Below are 6,957 nucleotides of genomic sequence, written 5' to 3' on the forward strand. Positions count from 1 at the left end.
GTTCAACTTACCGGGTTTGGGAAACCCTAACAGACCCACCTTAAAATGTCAGATCATCTTAGGTTGAAGAAAGGATGGGTGGGACAAATATACCACTCCTCATTTCCTGGTAGATCGAGGGGTGTGGCCATCTTGCTTCACAAGTCTATACCCTTTCTTCACTCCAAAACTATCTCTGATCTTAATGGCATATTTGTTATAGTAGCTGGTCAAGACTCAACACCCACCTTCTTCTAAACTAGAACTTTGTCAACTTCATCTCACAACAAATTGACTTCTTCATTAGCCTGAACAAGACACCTAATGCATCAATTTTATGGGAGACCCTAAAGCATATATTAGAGGGGAGATTATTTCTTATAAAGGGTGTGAAAACCAACTTAAAAAAGAAAAACTTACCCAGTTGACACAACGCATCTTCCAACTTGACACTATATATGCTAGCTCCCAGACCCTTGAGGTATACAAGGAACACCTCTATCTGCAATCAGAATATGATGTTCTCATGACTAAACATACTACTGTAGGTACTACAACAGTCCTTTCAAGGACTCAAACTCCCATAATTCCACTGCTTCCGGTAAATCCACATACGTCACGATCAGTAACCTCCGCAACCTTTAAATTGGGGGGTCAGCCCAATATCGTTCTCTCTGTTCAGGACTTTCGCTCCGTAGGACCTCGATGAAAAGAGAAAACCTGCTCGTCTCAGAAGACTAAGAACCAACGCGCTTTTGTAGACACCATTGCCCACGGTGATAAATGCACTAGTAGCGTCTTTTTCTTAACTGAGTTAACCGGTAATTAAGTTACACAAGTAACGTAGCGCTGCGACCAAAGCAGTTATTGAAAAGTTAGAAGCGACAGGATTCCTTCTAACGGTATTCGTGTGAACCGGCACATCGACAGTCAGAGACTTTTCCTCCTGAAACGGACTTTCGGAACCAAGAGGACTCTCTGGACACAGTGGAACCAGACGGACGTCCCCAGCTCTGGCAAGGACCCAAGAAGCACGGACTTTCCACTACCCTCTAAATACGAGCAGACGTTCACTACAGTAAGGCTGGCATTTGGGCACGTTAGTTAATCTGTAGTATTGTTAAGTGCTATTTAAACTTAGGGACAGTTTAAGTACGCATATTGAATTTTGTTGTCTGAAATCTGTGCTGCTTTTATAGCTAGGCTGTTGCATGCACTTCTTTTCTAACCTCCTGACTCGGTCTTATACTCTTGTACACCGTCAGTATTTCAGTGTTAACTTGTAACGTTATCAGTATTGGGATCAGGAAAACTCCGACAAAGTCCTTTGTCTGGAGTAGACCACGCGGTACGCCTCCCTTCCCCCATATACTTTGATAACATCACAAGCACTGTTTCATTGTACCTGAGCGCATCTTGGTGCGCGTACACAACACCCATTCACACCTCCGTGAGCGCATACACGCCTCACGTGTTTCCTGTTGCCGTTCCTTCTACCTCGCAGTTCTTCTTCCACTGCGCAGTCGCGTATGTGAACACGCCTCAAGGGCTCAGTCGCTTGCTTGGTAGCTGAGAGGCAACATCTCTCTCTCTCTTTCTCTCTCGTACACGACCGCTCGTGTACACACGCACATAAGTACACACACACCCCTACACACACGCCTTGTTTTGTTATAATGATCATTGTTTATGAGTTCAATCACCGTCATTAACTTGACAGTGTTGTATAAATAAATTTGATTATTTTTGTAAACTGTATTTGTCTGTGTTGTTACTTTATTCATTGAAGCCACCCAATTTGCCAAGAACTCTCAAAATCCTTCAGATATTTAATTGTTATTGGATACTATTGATTTTAGTATATTTGTAATACTTCAAGTAATACATTATTGCTATATTAGTAGGTTAAAATAATAATTAAAGATAACTTTAATGAGACTGGTTGTGTTATTAATTTGAGACTGGTTGATAACACCGAGTGCTCCTAAGCAGCACTCGACCCATTGCACCTACAATTCTTTGAGCTTTAAACAAATAAAAGGTAAATACAATGACCTTTGTTTCTGTATTTGAGCTCTTTGTGTGTGTTAACATATCACTTACTTAGCTTACTGCTAAGAGACTTTGGTTGATCTCAGCTCCTTCTATGCGACTGTGTCTGTTTGTTTTTTTGGTGTCTGATGCCCTTTCACTTCCTGCCAGGTCTATAAACCACATACTGCAGGCAAGAAAGACAGATACACGTGTCTCATGTTGTCATTAAACACCATGTGAAATAGTTTTTTAATAATAAACATATGTGACCATATCAAGTGATGGACATACCTGCCAACTGTCTGCTGGTTTGGAGAACGAGAAGAAAGCGGATTTGCTCCACTTGTTCCCTGTGTGTGCTCCTAGCTGCCGTGAGAAATCACCTTTTCAAGATGAAGGAGGTGACAGTAGGACAGAGAGACCAGAGACAGATACAGAGGGAAGTGATCAGGGTATGTAGTCATCAATACACCATACTAAAACTGTATATGTGCAATAACTGTATAACTAGCATTACCTTGTGTAATAGCAAAAATGTCCATTCTCATGTGGAATGTCACTCACCTGTTTATTTAAGTATAATGGTAAAAATCGTAACATGTCAAATTGTTTGACTGTCATTATGTACAGTCTTTGTTTCTCTGTATTATTATCTTCTATAATTAATTGATTTATTATCTCAATTGCAATATCTCAAAGTAACTATACCTGTAAACTGGAAAACTACAAAATTGCAAGCTGATATCTTATTTGTAAAGCACTATGCTAGACTTCACTCTTTATACCGCATATTGTACTTTGCTGCTGTCAACACTGTCAATTTCTCCACTGTGGGTCCAATAAAGGAAATCTTAATCTTAATCCTAAAAACATGATAAAGCATTTGCATTGAATCCTGGCCTATTTTTGTTTACAGTAATAATATGTAAATAGTAAATATGTTCTTGATGTTTAAGTGTAAATAAGAGCATCGGCGCTACATTTGTAATCACTACAAAAGGAATAAAAGCAAAAATGAAATGAACCAACACCAAGAATATTTTCATGTTAACTATTAATTATAAAAAAAAGATACAGTGATGTAGAATATCAATACACTATTGTGAAATAATACATTAAGATATTTCAGTGTATCAATATTTTCTTACACCCCAATCCACCCCCATGACAACACAAACCACTATCACTAAAATTTTTTTTGCAGCAGTAGAACTCTGTGGTAGCCCGTAATTGTAACGAGCCACTGTCTTTGCTTTATAAATAAGTGGATGCTTAGTCATGTCAGTGGTCAGTACAACGCTGTGAGCAGCATCCAGACACCTTTTAACTTTAGAACAACACTCTTCATACAATGAAGGTATTTTTTCTCCCATGAAAAATTTCCTACTTGGCATCCTGTAGCGGGGATCAAGTGTCTTTATTAAATTCTTGAAACCCTCCTGTTCAACCACAGAGAGGGGTTGTAGGTCCTTCACGATCATCATGGCAATACTCTTTGTGATGTCCTTGGCTCTTTGTGAATTATCTAGGTGAAATGACAAAATGATTAAGTCTGTAACTGTAATCTGAAAATAGCCTAAATAGGAATGCTACTTTTCCTTCAACAGTTAACACTAAAGAGTTATTATAGTCAGTAATATTCATATTTCAGGTTTGAGGTATAGAGCCTATCTTTATATGGGTAGCTATATTTTTGGGTTCCAATAAAACTAGGGCTGCAGCTATTCTTCAATTTAATTGACTAATTAGGAAAAAAAATGGTTTGATGCCAATTCTGTTACATCGAGAACTTGTTTAATTATTGCTGCGTACTAAAATTACCCGTAAAAAGCTGGTGCGAAGCAGACAACCAAAACTTTTGCGAAGTTTGTTTGTTTATAACCCTGACCTGGGTATTGTTGATTTTTTGGCTGAAAAGCATCTGCCAGAGTACATTGTCTCTGTGTCCGCGGGGGTGTTCTGGCTTGGGGATCCCCCCCCTCCTCCCTCAACTTCTTTGCTTGCAGCTCGTTGCTCTCTGTAGGGTGAGCTTTTTTCATATGTTTGTGTAAATTCGTGGTGTTACCACAGTAGCGGACCACTTTATTACACAAATCACACTTGGCACTGTGTTTTTCTGTTGTTGTAAAAAAAGTCCACACCGCGCTCCGCTTCTTGTTTGGCTCTGCCATTGCTTTAGGTTCCGGCTGCTCTCACTCTCCCGTCGCCCTCTCTTCCTGGCAGGCAGGATGCAGCAGGCCAGTGGCCAGGTAGGGGGAGGGGCTAAAAGTGTGCCTGAGTCACTCACTCAGGCAGAGACTCAGAGAGTAGCAGGGGGCGCTGGGCGAGAGAGAGAGGGGGCTGCGCTATTTGCGCAGAGAATCGGTGCTTTGAGGAAATTGGTGGAGGAGCGAAGTATCGATCCCAGGACAACAGTATCGATCCGATCCAGGTACTTGCTTAGTATCGATAATATCGATATTTGGATCGATCCGCCCACCCCTACTGTTCAGGACTTTCGCTCCGTAGGACCCTGATGATAAGAGAAACCTGCTCGTCTCAGAAGACTAAGAACCAACGCGCTTTTGTAGACACCATTGCCCACGGTGATAAATGCACTAGTAGCGTCTTTTTCTTAACTGAGTTAACCGGTAATTAAGTTACACAAGTAACGTAGCGCTGCGACCAAAGCAGTTATTGAAAAGTTAGAAGCGACAGGATTCCTTCTAACGGTATTCGTGTGAACCGGCACATCGACAGTCAGAGACTTTTCCTCCTGAAACGGACTTTCGGAACCAAGAGGACTCTCTGGACACAGTGGAACCAGACGGACGTCCCCAGCTCTGGCAAGGACCCAAGAAGTGCGGACTTTCCACTACCCTCTCAATACGAGCAGACGTTCACTACAGTAAGGCTGGCATTTGGGCACGTTAGTTAACCTGTAGTATTGTTAAGTGCTATTTAAACTGAGGAACAGTTTAAGTACGCATATTGAATTTTGTTGTCTGAAATCTGTGCTGCTTTTATAGCTAGGCTGTTGCATGCACTTCTTTTCTAACCTCCTGACTCGGTGTTATACTCTTGTACACCGTCAGTATTTCAGTGTTAACTTGGAACGTTATCAGTATTGGGATCAGGAAAACTCCGACAAAGTCCTTTGTCTGGAGTAGACCACGCGGTACGCCTCCCTTCCCCCATATACTTTGATAACATCACAAGCACTGTTTCATTGTACCTGAGCGCATCTTGGTGCGCGTACACAACACCCATTCACACCTCCGTGAGCGCATACACGCCTCACGTGTTTCCTGTTGCCGTTCCTTCTACCTCGCAGTTCTTCTTCCACTGCGCAGTCGCGTATGTGAACACGCCTCAAGGGCTCAGTCGCTTGCTTGGTAGCTGAGAGGCAACATCTCTCTCTCTCTTTCTCTCTCGTACACGACCGCTCGTGTACACACGCACATAAGTACACACACACCCCTACACACACGCCTTGTTTTGTTATAATGATCATTGTTTATGAGTTCAATCACCGTCATTAACTTGACAGTGTTGTATAAATAAATTTGATTATTTTTGTAAACTGTATTTGTCTGTGTTGTTACTTTATTCATTGAAGCCACCCAATTTGCCAAGAACTCTCAAAATCCTTCAGATATTTAATTGTTATTGGATACTATTGATTTTAGTATATTTGTAATACTTAAAGTAATACATTATTGCTATATTAGTAGGTTAAAATAATAATTAAAGATAACTTTAATGAGACTGGTTGTGTTATTAATTTGAGACTGGTTGATAACACCGAGTGCTCCTAAGCAGCACTCGACCCATTGCACCTACAATTCTTTGAGCTTTAAACAAATAAAAGGTAAATACAATGACCTTTGTTTCTGTATTTGAGCTCTTTGTGTGTGTTAACATATCACTTACTTAGCTTACTGCTAAGAGACTTTGGTTGATCTCAGCTCCTTCTATGCGACTGTGTCTGTTTGTTTTTTTGGTGTCTGATGCCCTTTCACTTCCTGCCAGGTCTATAAACCACATACTGCAGGCAAGAAAGACAGATACACGTGTCTCATGTTGTCATTAAACACCATGTGAAATAGTTTTTTAATAATAAACATATGTGACCATATCAAGTGATGGACACTCCTGCTTCAAACCAGGTCCCAATTCTACGAACATGGAGACAAACCCAGTAAACTACTTGCACACCAACTTCGTCAGGCCTCCTTATCTCGTCACATCCCACAGATTCAAAGTCTGGTACCACCACCGAACCATTAGAAATTAACAAGGTATTTGAAAAATTCTATACTTCTCTCTATTCATCTGACCAAACCCTTCAGTGATGGCCAAGCGGGGGATGTGTCATCACGAATCATATGAGTCAGGTGTGTGTCTCGTCCTGCGCCGAATCCCTGAGACTGACTCATTAAACCCCTGGGGTTCGATGGAACCCAGGTTAAGAACCACTGCTCTACATAATTTTCCCTTTAAAATCACACTTAATAGTTTCAGATATCTTGGTGTCCAAGTCACAAACAAGTTGGATGATTTCTACAAAGCAAACTTTGCTCCATTACTGAACCAAATACAGGAAGACTTTGTGCGTTGGTCTTTGCTTAATCTATCCATGAGTGCACGAGTCAATGCTATAAAAATGAATGTTCTCCCACGATTCTCTTATTTGTTTCAATGTATACCACTTTTCCTACTGCAGTCTTTCTTCCGCAAAATTGATTCTCTAATTCTAGAATTTATCTGGAACAGGAAGGTCCCCAGGTTGAGATAACTATACCTACAGAGACCTAAGTCACTTGGTGGTTTGGCTTTACCAAATTTGAGATTTTATTATTGGGCCACCAATATTAGGACTAAAATACTGGCTTCAACATGAGACATCTGACACTCGACCTGCTTGGCTTGTTATGGAGGCAAACTCTACCAACCCAGTGTCTC

At 41.0% G+C, this 6,957-nt stretch overlaps 1 long non-coding RNA gene across 1 annotated transcript; it reads right to left on the bottom strand.

Moving 5' to 3' along the window:
• Window positions 1-1,948: 1,948 nt before the first annotated feature.
• Window positions 1,949-6,135, bottom strand: LOC112486355 (uncharacterized). The gene is made up of 4 exons (XR_003048777.1): window positions 5,926-6,135; window positions 3,401-3,538; window positions 2,305-2,396; window positions 1,949-2,197 (listed from the first exon to the last, which is right to left on the bottom strand). It is a non-coding gene; the product is annotated as an uncharacterized LOC112486355 (long non-coding RNA).
• Between the last annotated feature and the right edge of the window lie 822 nt (window positions 6,136-6,957).

The sequence above is a fragment of the Cynoglossus semilaevis genome, chromosome W (assembly GCF_000523025.1).
Source record: "Cynoglossus semilaevis isolate Cse_v1.0 chromosome W, Cse_v1.0, whole genome shotgun sequence".
NCBI classification, from domain to species: Eukaryota; Metazoa; Chordata; class Actinopteri; order Pleuronectiformes; family Cynoglossidae; genus Cynoglossus; species Cynoglossus semilaevis.